This window comes from Myotis yumanensis, unplaced genomic scaffold (assembly GCF_028538775.1).
Source record: "Myotis yumanensis isolate MYYU_CA2020_CCGP unplaced genomic scaffold, mMyoYum1.0.hap1 SCAF_11, whole genome shotgun sequence".
Classification (NCBI taxonomy): domain Eukaryota; kingdom Metazoa; phylum Chordata; class Mammalia; order Chiroptera; family Vespertilionidae; genus Myotis; species Myotis yumanensis.
Window position 1 is genome coordinate 64,107,121 of NW_027223762.1, and position 14,806 is coordinate 64,121,926.

Genomic DNA, 14,806 nt, shown 5'->3' on the forward strand with positions numbered 1-14,806 from the left:
GGCTCGGTCCTCAGTCGTGTCCGTCCAGGCCTCTTGGGATCCCATCCAGGTACGTGTAGCTGGTGATCAACCAGAGAATCAAGAAGAATCTTCACGACATTTCGGAGACTCTTTTTCTGCTTAAAACCCTCCTCTCTGGTACTCACCCTGCAAACTGCAGCCTCTCGCCATCACCACTCCTACCCCTGCCGCCAGCGTTGTATTTAAAAAAAAACAACTGATTTTAGAGAGAGAGGAAGGGAGAGAGAGAAACACCAATGCACTGCCTCCCGCACGCCCAGACCGGTGTGGACGGAAGGGGCCACGTGCTGACCTGACAGGCTCAGGAGAGGCCTGCATGGCGGGCTTGCAAACTCGGAGACCTAAAGTCACCACAAAGGATGTTCTGAAATTAAACTTTAACTAAAGCAGTTATGGTGGGCAGTTACGTCCTGGGCCAGTATCTTCACTGACAAGGTCAACCTTTACCGTAACTGAGCCTGTCTGTCTTTTTGCATCTATGATAACATACCCTTGGAATGTCTGGGTAACTTGTGACTTCCCTGTATCTGGAGCCCCTGGGGCACAACCAAATGCTCTGGGCACCAAGACAGAGACCACAGATTCCTTCATTATCATGTTAATTGTTCCTGCACCCACCTACGTATGTGTCCATCATTTTACTTTTTATCCAATCCCAGGGGTTTCCCTGCTTTGCTTATCCCTCCTCCTTAATCTATCACCAATGAATTTCATGTAACCCACCTAAGTCCGTCCTTTGATTGCAATGTATAAATACAAATGTAACCCCGCCACTCTCCAGAGCATTGTCTCAATTTGTTGAGGTTCTGCTTCCCGGCATATGTCAACAGTTTGGCTCAAATAAACTCACAAAAATTCCTTACAGGTTTCAATGGTTTTTCATGTTAACACTGGGGACCATGCCTGAAACCCGCACGTGCCCTGACCAGGAGTGGGACTGGGGCCTCCTGATGCTCAGGACGATGCCAGCCCCTGGGCTACGTGGGCCAGGCTCCTCCAGGGTTGGAAAGCTGTGCTCCTGGCCACGGCAGGTCTGCTTCTGCCCACGCCCCTTCCTGAGGCCTCGCCTGACAAGAGCTTCCTGGCAGCTCCGAGTGGAGCCCAGGCCCTTGTGGGGCAGGGCCTGAGCCCGACAGTGCAGAGCCGGCTTCTGGCCCCACCACCTCCCGGCTGTGTGGCTTCAGGCAGAGAATGGAGACTCGGTCTCCCCTGTCAGATGAGGACGACGCTCCCTCTGGGTGGCTGGGAGGACTCAGTGAGGTGGTGCCTTTGGCTGCTGCCCAGCGTGGATCAGCACGCTCCCCCCTTCCTTCTTAGTCCCGTCCTTCCTTCGAGGTCAATAGATCCAGAGATTAGCAAATAGTCTCCTTTCAGCAGAATGCACTCTCCTATTGGGGTCCGAATGGCCAGGCCCCCTGGTTCCAGCTCCCACACCCCTGCTGGCTCCATCCTCAGGACAGTGCTGACCGCACCTCTCTGGTCCTCACACCCTGCTCCTCTGCAACCCCATCCCTGCCTCAGCTCGGCCAGTACCACGCTCACCAGCCAGCCCACTGCTCGGCTTCCTGTCCCCTCTCATCCAGTCCCACCTCCACGCTGTGACCAGCCGACCTTTCTAAGTTAGGACCGGATCCTGTCACTTGGCGTGTGTAAGAGCTGCCCACATGCCTCCCCATGCAGTCCCTGCGGTCTGCACAGCACAGACCCTGGCAGTGCATTTCTCCCCCCGTCCCGTGTCCTAGCATAGCACCCAACCAGCTGGAAGACTGAAGAGTAATTAAAAGAGGTGTCAGGACTGAGACTGAGCCTGGACTGTGGGAGCCTAAATAAAATGTAGACTTAAGTTGACAATAATGTATCAATATTTGTTCATAACTGTAACGATTCTGTAGAAAACTAGAAAGAGGAGAAATTAAAAGTAAAATAAGAGAAACCTATTGCATCAACCTGGAAACCTGGAGGACTTGGGTGATTTCCTAGTAAAAATACACGTTAATAAAACAGAACATAAAATGAAGACACTACAAACAGACCAATTAGCTACCTGGACAAAGCTGTGTCCTCTCCCCTTCCTCTGCTCTCACCCCCTCAGGCCTACAGGACACAGAGCACCAGGGAGCCCTCTGTTCTCTCGGGGGGGGGGGGGGGCAGGTATAAGCTGACCAGCCTCTGGGGTTCACCTAACACAAGCCTGTGGCAGCGATGGAGGTGCAGCTGCAATCAGGCAGTACAGCCTGCTCACCGGCCCTTGAGGAACAGAGAAAACAGGCTCTACCCACAAACACACTGCACTTTCACTCTCACTCCATTTCTATTCCTTCAGAAAACATATTTTCTGAGAGGCTTTTATACCAAAGTGTCTTCTGCAACACAGAAGTTCGGTAGTGAGATTTCTCCAAGTTTCCTTTATCACATGGTGTGTCCTTAAAGAGGTCAGTGTGTGAAATGCGATGTGTGGTTGGCCATTTCTGTGAAGTCAGAGGCACAGAGGGCAGAGCAAGCCTGCATTAGTGCTACTGTCACAGTTCCTGGAGTTTTCGCACCTTTATCTCCAACTCAGGGGCAGGAAACAAAGGCAACACGGACTTCACACCCACAATGACCACAGGAATCTGCAAAACCAAGTTCTTATAGAAGCTAAAGGTCAGGGACATGGGCAACCAGAAGGGAGGCTGGCAGCTCACCAGGAGCAGGTGCCCGTGTCTGGGGCAGCCCCCTTCTCCACCTGCCAAGAACCAGCACCACCGCAGCCTGCCCCCAGTCCTGCTGTTTTAAGCCACGGCTTTGGTGTGGGTTGTTACTCAGTAGCAGGTAACTGGAACTGTAGCTTCAGTAGTTAAGGAAACAATAAGAAATATTTTACTGGCTGACACATTATCTGATTATATTGTGCATATTAGCTCAGCTGAAGAGAGATGGCAAGATATCATAATCATGAATGCCTTGGATTGATGAGTATCATTTACCATATGTTGAGTAACCATAAATTATGATATTATCTTTAAACTAGAACAAAGTGATACTTATCTAATAAACCTTTTGAAATTTTTGTAAAACTCAACATTGCTACAAATATAATCTCAGTAGACACACTACCTTTTATAGTATAAGAAGAGTAATTGCCATCAGCTGTAATACCTTCAAATGAGGTCTGAAACAGAGAAGCCATAAAAAGAGGTAAAGCAAGAAAAAAATGTATACTGGTAATTTTACATAGACAATAAAGAAACCTTAGTTGTAAAAATATAATCTATACTAATAAAAGAGTAATATGCTAATTAGACCAGGTGGACGGGACATCTTCCGGTCGTCCTGCCTTCCTTCCAGACAAAGCCACAGGTGGCGGGGCTGAAGCAGAGGCGGTTAGGGGTGATCAGGCCGGCAGGGGAGGGCAGTTGAGATTGATTTCAGAGAGGAAGGAAGAGGGAGAGTGATAGAAACATCAATGATGAGAGAGAATCATTGATCGGCTGCCTCCTGCATGTCCCCTACTGGGGACCAAACCCACAACCTGGGCATGTGCCCTTGACTGGAATCGAACCCGGGACCCTTCAGTCCTCATGCCAAGGCTTTATCCACTGAGCCAAACCAGCTAGGGCTGAAGATGCTTCTTAACAACACAGAAGTAATTTCAGTTGTCTACAGTCTGCTTTTCCGCAGGCGGCTTTAGATCTATGGCTGGACTTTGACCTGCCTTACCTTTGTAGATCCTGTGAGTACATAATACATGTTTGCTGAATGATTCGCTGAAGAAAAATGACCATTCAAGATCATTACTATGTTCCAGTTGTGTGTGTGTGTTGTTGTTGTTTTTTTAAATCTGGGCATGTTCAAAACTTTGATTTTTTTCAAAATATATTTTTATTAATTTGAGAGAGTGGAAGGGAGAGGGAGAGAGAGATAGAAACACCAGTGATGAGAGAGTCCCCTGACTATAGAATCGAACTGTGACCCCCTGGTTCATGAGTTGATGCTCAAACACTGAGGAACACTGGCCTGGCCAAATCTTTGATTTTTAAACCACTTTAGCAAACTACCAAAAAAGAAAAACAAAGAAAATAAAAAAATAAAGACAGAAAGCAGGCCAAGCAGCTGTTTTTGGTTTTTTACTCTTTTAGACATGAAAGATATTTTGAAGTTTTATCTCAAGAAAATAGTTTTTCATTTCTTATTCATTAACTTCATTATAGTCTATGTGTCAGGCACAATTTAGTACAAAAACAAACTAAATTATTATTAACCTATTTTGTGAAATGAAACCTAAACCAATCTGCATTGTTTCAATAAGCCCTTGTTGCTAGAGTGCCAAACAGATATTAAACAATTAACAAAACATTATCAAAAATGTATTTCCTTTTAGATGACAGATAATCATTGCAATGACTGGAAAGTGATTTTCTAGCAAAGAAGCGGCCGGAGAAGAAAGCTGATCGCCCGAGGAATAAGCTGGGGAAGTGCCAGCAAGGACCCCTCCCGGGCGGGCTGAGCTGACCCTGAGCCCCGGCCTCCTGGTCCAGCCGGAGGCTCCTCCCGACCCCAGGTCGCTCTACACGAGCCACAACTTGGGGAGGAGGGCGGCAGTCCCTCCCCGGCTCACCCCTCCCGGTCGGTCACCCCTCCCGCCTCCCTCCCTCTCTCCCAGCGCCGGGTCCGGGTCCGCCTCCCGCACAGCTGCCCGGCCAGCTCCTCGGGCGGGCGCCGCGGCTGCAGATGGGGCGGAGGAGCGCTCGCCTCTGCTGTCCGCCCCCCACTCGGGACACGTCACCCCACCGCCCCGCCGCGCTTACCGGAAAGCAGCCCGGGAGGGAAGAGACCGCAGTGCCCTTCCCACCCGCGGGCCCAGGGGGAGAGGGGGGCTCTTCGGGGTGGGAAGGGAGGGAGGGGCGCTGTGAGGGGCGGGCGGGGGAGAGGGGGGCTGTTCGGGGTGGGGAGGGAGGGAGGGGCGCTGTCCTGGGAGGAGAGGGTGCGGGGAGGGGGCGCCCACTGCCTGCGCTGCGGGCTTGGTGCGTGGAGTGCGCGCGCCACCCTCTGACCTGGGTGCGGGGCCGACGGGCCTGGGGAGCCGCCTCGGAGTCAGCGCGGACGGGGCCGAGGGGAGGCGGCCGCTCTGGTCCGTCACAAGCCCTTTCAGCTGCGGAGGAGCCTGGGCGCGGCTCACCGGGGCGTCCGTCCTTGAAAAGCTTAGTGAGAAAAACGTGCGTCTCCTGGGCTCACCCACCCACACTCGGTCAGTCCGGGAATCGCCTTAACGAGAGGAACAGGTTCATCCTTTTTCCTGTGGGGCCCGGAGTGCCCGCCCCCCTTGTTACTGCGGCTGGTGAACGAGGAGGGAGGGCAGGGAAGACGGGGTGTTTTTGGTGTATATGTAGGGGAGATTGAAATTAACTTTAATAAGTAACCCAAGTTAATACTGTGTCTATTTCTATCCATTTTTCTTCTCTAGATGGAATCCAAAAAATTGATAGCTTTCTGGGAACTGGAGAAAGAAGGGAGGATCTATTTACCAAATTATTAAATTTATTCAAAGATCTTCGTTGTCAGCCTTTTAGTTGATTTGTGTGGGTGAAATAAGGTGGGGTCAGGAGTACCAAAAACGGAAGGCAATGCTTTAAAAAACCACTTAAGAGTGGTGAGCTTGGTCAAAAATGGCTCTTGCAAATGTAGCTTAAGTGCATCTATCTTTTCCAGATGAATGTGAGAAGTTTAAAAACCCTGGGAGGTGCACGTCAACGTTTTTGACAATCTGGGCAGATGGTGTTTCTTGTGCACACTTTTCCCAAGTCCCAGCTGGAATTGGAGCGGCTGTGGAGCAGGTTAAACTCGTGTAGTGTTTAAATGTTTTTACTAACACGTGATAGCTTGAAAAGCAACTACTGAGATCTTAATCCACACTTAGCAAGAAGCAGGAAAGTGAAAAGATGTTTAGCTGTGAATATTTCAACATAATCCATGAGTTGGGAAATAAGGCACAAACTGGAACAGAAACTCACCTGAGAAAGCACACAAGTCCTGCAACTACTTATCAATGAATGCTTCAACTTTATCAAGCTTCAACTTTTTAAAAGGGTGTTTTAACACAAACTATTTGACAGTTTGTTAAGAGGAGGAGTTTGGGTTTAACTAACTTTCCTATAATAGATTTCATGTCCTCTATGTCGCGTCTATGTTTTTGATCAAATACTGGCTCGATTATTCCACCAAATGGTCAAGCCCATAGATCTGCCTGTAGACTTCATCATTGTCATATATTTGTTTAATCTGATAAGACTCCTCAAACTGCAAAATAAGGTACAAGTTTCAGTTCAGCCACTGAGAAAAAGAACTTTCATTCCAGAAAACTTTTAAGAACCAAAGAAATTCAAGTGTTGAAAAACAGAATTGGACTGAGTACATTTTAAAGATATTGGCTTTATTCGGTGATTCATGGCTGTGGCAGCATCCCATCCAGCCCATAGAAGGGAGCTCCGAAGGCTGTGCCAATGAAAGCCTGCTCTGGGCAGAAGGAGGCGGGAACAAGGAAGCCCTATAGCAGAGCTTGGACTGCTGTGCTCAGGACACTTTCCTCGGGGATGACAGATGCCCTCACAGCGCTGGCCTCACAGTGCTCCTCACTGACTGGCTTACCCTCCCATTTCTGGGAGAGGCTGCAGGTGTGATTGTCTCCTTTTGGTGACATGGGGCTTCCCATAAGTTGCTCCATGTGGGGCCTGTTGTCTTATTTTTAACAACTGGTTTAGCAAGAAGTTCTTTCTGCCTTGTAGCAGAATCACTTTTCTTCTTAACTGGAAAGGGAGACAGGTTACATAATTAGAAACTACTTTTTAAGGGGGGCGGGGGCGGTTAAGGGTGCTTCAGAGTTTGTGTTGCTTTGGCACTTTTCTAGATTTTTTTTCCCTTTCCCTGGCTGCTGTTATAAAGTTAATCTCTTTTTCTTTGTAAAAATAAAAATATATATGTGAAAACTAAATGTAAAGCATAGCTCCTTTCTCTGGCTTCGGGTACGTTTGTTGAGCTCTGCATGACTGCACCCCTCATTATGGTCTCAGGGACAACCTGCCTCAGGCGCGGTTTGGCTGGGGGACCCACCCTCCTGCCAGTGCCCAGCTGCTGACCTTGGGCTTGTACCTGCACCTCCTTGGGATCGGCTCACCACCTGAACGGGGTGGTGTGTTGTGTTCCCTGTTGCTTTCCCAGCCTGTGACACTGTGTTCTTGGTACGGAACCTGGATCCACTAGGACAGTGGTCGGCAAACTCATTAGTCAACAGAGCCAAATATCAACACGATTGAAATTCCTTTTGAGAGCCAAATTTTTTAAACTTAAACTATATAGGTAGGTACATTGTTATTAACTTAATTAGGGTACTCCTAAGGCTTAGGAAGAGCCCCACTCAAGGGGCCAAAGAGCTGCATGTGGCTCGCGAGCCTCAGTTTGCCGACCATGGCACTCGGAGATGATCTACCACTCAGAAATGTAGATGCAGCCCTCCATGGCACCCCCACGGAACCCTTGGCTTTGAACAGGCAAATGTTGTGGGGACCCCCTTTCCCCCACTGGTGCTCAGGGCTGGGGAGCCCAGTGTGCCGTAGTTCACCTTGCACCAAAGAGGGAACTTCTCAGGCAAGATATTCTGCCCAACTCTCAACTATCCGAGTTCTGCGCCTCTGACCAGCATGGATGCGGCCTCCCCCTGAGCCTAGGAGTCTGCCCGCAGGCTCCGAGGGCCTGGTGCTGGCTGCCCTGTCAGAGCTGAGTGCCCGCCATGGGTGTGTGTGGGGGGGGGGGGAGGGGCGGGCATGGGCTCTGCCCTCAGGAAGCTCCCCTGGCACCTGCCCCCTGGAGCTGTGCCTTTGTGTTAAGAACGGGAGCTCCTCAAGCCCCTCCAGGCCTCATGCTCCCCGGGGCCCTGACATGTCTCCCGCACAGTGGCTGGTGCAGTGCTGGAAACTGGTCCACCCTTGCTGCTTGACACAGTCGCTGCAGGGAAGAAACAGCTGCACAGCTTATGTTTCAAGGGACCTGGCATATATGGCATACGTTTGCTCCCCCCCCCCCCTCTTAGCGCTATGTGTTTTAAACAGGACCACCTCCCTAAGAAAGGTTGTTTCCCCAGGTGAGGATTTTTCAATAAATTTTGGACTTGTTGGGCCCACATCCCCAGGGGTCTGCCCACCAGGGAAAGCACCAAAGCCTATACCCCTGGAGACTCACCGACACAGGGCAGTCCCAGGGAAGGCAAGCAGCAAGGCTGGGAGGACATAACCTTTACTGGGTAGGATAATCTCCTTCAGTCACTTCCTTGTAGCTTATCAGTAGAGCAGTGACCTTGGAATAGCCCTTATAATGGAACACAGAGATTAACCTAGACAGGATTAAACTTAACAGAACTAGATTAACAAACGCCCTAACCTTTGGAATAGAATGGATAGGATTAAAATCAACTGGTATAAATACAGATGTAACAAGACAATAAAGACAGAGAACCTGGCTAGAGAACCTTGCTATGCTGATCAACTGAACACTGTCTCCGTGTCATTCCTTCTTTGCCGACTCCGTCCACACCTTTGGGAACCCCTGGACCTGCTGGGGCTGGACCCCAACAGTGCAGAACAGATGCTATGATGTCCGTGTGCTGCCTGCTCCTGGGGCGCCCGCAGGTGCCTGCCCTGAGGTGCCCCCTGTAGGTGCCGGCCTGCAGGTGCCCACTGGCTGCTGCGTGTCACCTGAGCAGAACTGAAGAGCTCTGGGCTGTCTGGACTCTCTCTGGCCTCAGAGCTCACGAGTCTCCTACCCACTCCCGCCATTAGAAAGCGGGGGTTGCCCTGGGGCAGCCGCCACACTCAGCATACAGGCGAGAGGACAAAGACGGGACAGGTCTGGCCACTCGTGTGTCTGTGAGACCCAAGGTGGTGGCGGTGGTAGCCCGGCCCCTGCAGTCCTCCCGCGAGTGGCATTGCTGTTGGTCGTTTCCAGGGGCCTCTGCGGAAACCTACCCACCTCACTGTGCGTCAGAGAGCAATGTGGGCTTTTGGCCGGTTGCCAAGAATGTCTGTCCGATCGTCTATTCAGGCCCCGGGGAAGTGACTCCAGCGCGGGCCCTCGGGTCCCTGGGCCACAGGAGTGGGTGCTGGGCCAGCCATCGCCTGTCCCCTGGGCCCCCGTGGAAGTTGGAGTCGGGAATTAGCACATGTGAACCCTGAGGTGGAGGCATCGTGCTGCCCGTCGCTCTGCACGGACCGTCTCTGGGGGAGGCGTGGCAGGGACCACAGGCACCGGCGGTGGTGCTGGCTCCTCGCCAAGGGCACAGCCAGCCCCACAGGAAACGCCCTGAGGCTGAGCTGCTGTTAGAAACTGGCTACTCGAGTCAGTTTCCTGGTTACAAGACCTGGTCTTTTTCAATTGCCTGTAACAAGCGACGCCCTTTCAAGCCTAGACTGATTCAGTGGCTGCTGCCACGGTCCTTGTGGGTCCGAGTGTTGTACTGTGGACCCTCTCCCGGTCTCCCACAATCCACCCCCTCCCCCCGGGCCCCGCGCTGCTGGAAGCCTCTGCTGCTGGCACCAGCTCTCAAAGGCGGAGGCGGCGGGAGCCTTTGGCTGCTGCTTCTGCCTCCTGCTGGGGGCGCTCGGGCATCTCAGCGCAATAACCTCAGCGCAATAACCTCAGCGCCATGAACTGAGGCCGAGCCGCCGCCTCCGCGGACACTGCGCAGCCACTTCCCGCTCCAGGACACACCGCGTGCAGCCCGTCTGCCCGCCCGGGCCTGGCGTTGGGCTCGGCCCAGCGCGCGGTCCTCCCCTCCACCCTCTCCCGGGCCGCAGGGATCTGACCGTGGATTTTATCCAAACTTTGCTTCATCCCGAGTCACTGTCCGGACCTGCAGGGCAGTTTGAAATCAGGTCCCCGTTATGGGTGCGGAGGGCCCGGGGTTGAAGGACGGGTCTCGGGAGAAGGCGCCCTGGGACGGACTCTCTCTGCTCAGAAGCGAGGCTCAGAGAGACGAGGTCAGCGCTCTCTGCTCTGGTCGGTACATTATAATTTCGCCATCTGCACAATGAGGTTTGTGTCTATTTCCAACAAGATAAGGCCCGTGAGGGTGAGAAGTAGCTGGTGGTTTAGGCTGTGATAGCCGTTCCCTGGTGGTCTGACTAGGACCCGAGCGAAGACCTTCTCATTTTCTTTCTGTAAAGGCCCCAGTGGGTGGTGAGAGCCGCCCAGGCCGCAGTCCGCGGAGTGGCTGCTCCTGCTGTGGGGCCGGCAGCCGGTTCCCACGCGGAGGAAGCGTCGCTTTGCCACCTGTCACCACACCGAGCCCTCCAGCCCCCCACCCCCACCCCAGGGTCCCTTCCTGGTGTGAGTTTACATAAGTAAAGACCTGAAGGTAGAAACCACACAGTAAAATATAATAATAAAATATAATATAATTCGGTAGAAAGTTATTGCTTAGGTAACTAAAAGGTAAAAATGTTACTCAAAGGCAGTGATTTCCAACCGGTGTGCCGCGGGAATTTTAAAACTATTTAGTCGGGGCACCGACCTCTTTTCCCTTAGATGTCAAATGAAAAATGCCAACAGCCAGCACAATAGCCGTCTGTGGGAATGAATAAAAATACACCTGTGTTTTGGTCAAATTGGCAAAAAATACCTGTTTTGGTGCGACAGGGTTTTAGTCATTAGTGTTCTGTGCGCCCTGCGATGGGTCCAAAAGCAAGAACCAGCTGCCCCCGAGGGTGGGCAGAGCAGGGCGGGGCTGGGATTATAAGTGTCATTTAGAGGAGGGCGTGCGGCACTGAAGCAGGGGCTCCCAGACGCGCCAGCCACCCCGGCGGCTCCCTTCACCCTTCTGATTTTAGGCGGTGCAGCGCCGGGCAGAGCCACGGGATTGGCAGAGCCCCAGCCACAGCAGGACGAAGCGGAGGAGCGGGGCTTGGACCGGAGCTCAGCAACCTCATCACTAGCACATTTCCCTCCACGCTGGCTTCAGCCGGCCGGTCCTTCAGCGTGTCCTGGCTCTGGAGGAACCCAAGAGTCCCTGGAATCATTTCGTTTCTGTGGATGCAGGGAGGAGAGAACAAAAGGTGGGCTCCCCTTTCTCTGTCACTCTCCCCTAGCCGCCCTCCCCACAAACAGCCCGGGGAGGAGAGGGAGCAGGGCTTTCCCCACAGGCTGTTCCTGCATCCTCCCCTGGACCGTCCTGTAACCATCGCAGCCCCAAACTCCTCTCATTTTATCTGACGTCATTTTTCAGTTTCAACACAGGCTAGATATATAGAGTATTTATACAATGGTTACTTCCTGGCCATAAAAAAGGAGGAAATCTTACCTTTTGAGACAGCACGGATGGATGGACCTGGAGAGTATTATGCTAAGTGAAATAAGCCAATCAGGGAGAGACAAATACCATATGATTTCACTTACATGTATAATCTAATGAACAAAATATATACAGACTCATAGATACGGAACAGACTGACAGCTGTCAGACGGGAGGGGTGTTGTGTGGGGCTGGATGAAAAAGGTGAAGGGATTAACCAAAAAGAAAAAACACGCATCGACACAGAGAACAGTACACGATTACAAGAGGGAAAGGGGTGGGGGAGGGAGTGGAAGGTGGAAGGGAAGGAGACTTGACTTTGGACCAAGGAACAGATGATGTGTTATAGAAATGTACATATGAAACCAAATAAATTCAGTACAATTTTTCTAAAAAGCGTGTCATAGTGAATAAGTGAATTAACTGGAGAACACTTCCATTGAGACACTTGGAAAGGGAGACTGAAATGATGCCATTCAGAGTGTCCCACAGACAACGTAAGCCTTTCCAATGCTGGGACACAGCCCGACAGTGTGAAGTGCGGATCGACACACAGGATGGGTCTGTAGGACAGAGGGGCTGTTTGCCATCAAATAAATAAGTGAGTTTGATGTTTGTGATGGGAAAATGTAATTTGACCACTTGTGGATTTACAGGATTATAATGGTCCTTGCAGTGTTTTGAAGGAACGTTACATATACCTTGTGATCCATGTTCTTCCATCCTGCTTTCTCACAAGTGTCAGATTTTCTATAGAGGTTTTTATTATTATGAACACATTGTATTTTCATACTCTTCTAGTTTTTATTTTTCCTGCTTCTCTTTTTCTTCTACTAATCCCATTGAACTCAAATATGATCCTTGTCTAAGTGTTCTAACAGAACACTAACTATTCCTGATGTCTCTTTCCTGTAGTAAGTAATTATGAAGAGAGGAAGCTGTGATTGCGGAGAGGCCCCTGGGAGAGCAGTAAGCTCTTGGCTTTGCTGAATTGCTTATAACACTGCTCAAAAGTCAGGACCTCTGGGCCTCATTTTCTCTTCCCTAATATAACGAAATTAGACTATATAATTCCTATGAAGCATTAAGGGAGACAAGAGCCACTGTATGCGTGAGTGAAACAGTTTTGTTGTAAGCTTTTCCAAAGACACAGCCCAAGGACATCTGGAGACCAGTGGAGAACATCCTGCTCTCTCCCAGGTCTCCAGTCAAGTGAGGTGATAGGGGCCTGTCTCAGGAATGTGGTGCCTGGTGACCAGAGTTCTAGCTTCTGTATTGTCCTGTCACTGAGGAAGTGACATCAAGTTTGCAAGGTTCCATTACCTGTATGTGTTCCTTTAAGCACACTTGCCCGGAAAGCCCTCTGGGCTTTTGACTGACACCCCCAGAAATACTCCAACTTCTCCAACTCAGCTTTCCCCTCCCCCAGCTCCCCGTTCTTGCCACCAGGGGCCTAGCATTCAGGAGAGCCCAGTGAGACCTGCGTTGTCTGATTGGCTTAGTGTCCTGGCAAAGCCATTGTGTCCTCCTGGGCCTTCCCAGGGACCCTGCCAACACACGAGGGATGGTACAGGAAACAGTCTTCTAGAGACCTGGACCAGTGTATATGACATCAAACCTGCCCCACCTGTGGGCAGTGTGACCTGCGCCCGGATGCAAAAACTCAGAGAGGGCCAGATCACTAGACGGGGTGGGATGTGGCCTGGACTGCCACTCCCAACAGGCCTGGGCTTCAGCACTGTGATACTGGTAGAGTCACACCGCCCTGGGCCACCTCGCTAGGTCTCCACCTGTAAGAGGGTGAAACGGAGGAAACGAAGGGGTGACCACCCAGGCCATATCCCCTCCTATGGTCTCCCGGGACACGGCGCATCAGACCTGGGGCTGGCTGTGGGCCTACATGGTGGGCGGCCTCCACCTCTCCCCCCCCTGGACCCTGCCTAGGCACATGCACATTTTTGGTCCCAGCTACGTGTTTAGCCATTGGATTCTCCCCAACAAAATGCTGCCATGGGGATGTGAAGTGGAATCCCTAGCGGAGCCCAGTTGGGGAGGGCGCCCCCTTCCGGGCTCCCCGGGACATCGCACACCGTCCCCCCTCCCCCCTCCCCCCTCAGCCTCCCCTCCCCTACCTCCGGAGGCTCTCTCCCGCGCCTCTCCCATCTCCTGGAAGCTCAGAAGGTGGATGAGAGGCAGCTGGTGGCTCAGCAGGGACAGATCTAGTCGAGGCTAGAGGACAGGCGGGGCAGAGGGTGGGGGGAGCAGAGCACCAGGTCAGCCAGGGGGCCCAGGGCTCAGCGGGTCTGGAGGCCCTGCGCTGTTGAGGCTCCCGGAGGCCTACTCCGGCGCCTATGGCCATACAACCCTGAACGCGCCCGATCTCCTCTGATCTCGGAAGCTAAGCAGGGTCCGGCCTGGTTAGTACTTGGATGGGATTCCACCTGGGAATACCGGGTGCTGTAGGCTTTTGATTGCCATTCTTTGAGCCCGCCCCATCCGCCCTTTGGCGGTGTGGGGGGAACCTCCCATCGCCCCCGCGGGGCTATTCTCACAACTGAACCCCCACCTACCCCCGCGCAGCCTCGTCCGCCGTCAAAAATTAGGAAATGGTGTCTCGCGCCTAACAGACAGCAGCCCTGCGTTGGCGGGGCGTGTCTCTTCCATCCCGCCCCCCTCCCCCCCCCCCGCCCCCCGCCCGCACCCGTGCAAGCCCAAAGCGCTCTGTGCTCTGCGCGGGCAACAGGGGACCCACAACCGGGGGAACCCATCGAAGCCCCGGTGCTGCGGAGGGAGGTAGCTCCCCAAAAGGCCCAGGCCGCCCGCCCCCTTGCTTTGTGCCATCCCTGGGGGGGTGGGAGGGGTTCGTCTTACCCGGTGGCGGTGGACACCCCCTTACGCATTTCAGGCAATCGCGCCCCCCTGCATCTTTTCGAAGCCCAGGAGATGGGCTGGGCGGGCCAAAGACAGCTGATGGCTCTGCAAGAAGAGATCTGGTCCGGGCTGGGGCGCCTGGTGTGGGGAGTGGGGTGGCGGAGCACCAGGTCGGGGAGGTGGGTGAGGGGACAGGGCTTTTTTATGTTTAGATTTTCCTTGCCCAAGCTACGCCCCGTGGCCAAGTCAGAGCCCTGAGGTCCACTGGGACGCCCGCCCCCTTCCTGCCACCCTGCAACACTCCACCTCCCCACCCCCAAACACTCACCCTGAGCCCAGGAGAGCGGCCAGGCCACTCCCCTCCTCGGCCAGGCCACTCCCCTCCTCGCCTTGGCTGTGTTGAGGGTTTGGTGGGGGGACCCCTGTATCTACTCTTGGATCCCCCACCCCCGGCCAGCACAACCTCCACCCCCGAATCAGGGAAAGGGGTCTCCCGCCTGACAGAGGGCACCCCTGGATGGGAGGGATGTGTCTGTGATGCTAGTGGAAGAGGTTCCAGCGGGTTTGTCTCAGTGGACAGAGCGCAGGCCTGTGGATGGA

At 52.8% G+C, this 14,806-nt stretch overlaps 1 non-coding gene and 1 pseudogene across 1 annotated transcript; one reads left to right on the forward strand and one right to left on the reverse strand.

Moving 5' to 3' along the window:
• LOC139019319 (protein SET-like) overlaps nt 1-2,675 on the reverse strand; it is a 41,486-nt pseudogene extending 38,811 nt beyond the window's left edge.
• An 11,007-nt stretch (nt 2,676-13,682) lies between these two features.
• Nucleotides 13,683-13,801, forward strand: LOC139020183 (5S ribosomal RNA). Its single transcript, XR_011473204.1, has one exon. It is a non-coding gene; the product is annotated as a 5S ribosomal RNA (ribosomal RNA).
• Nucleotides 13,802-14,806: the final 1,005 nt, after the last annotated feature.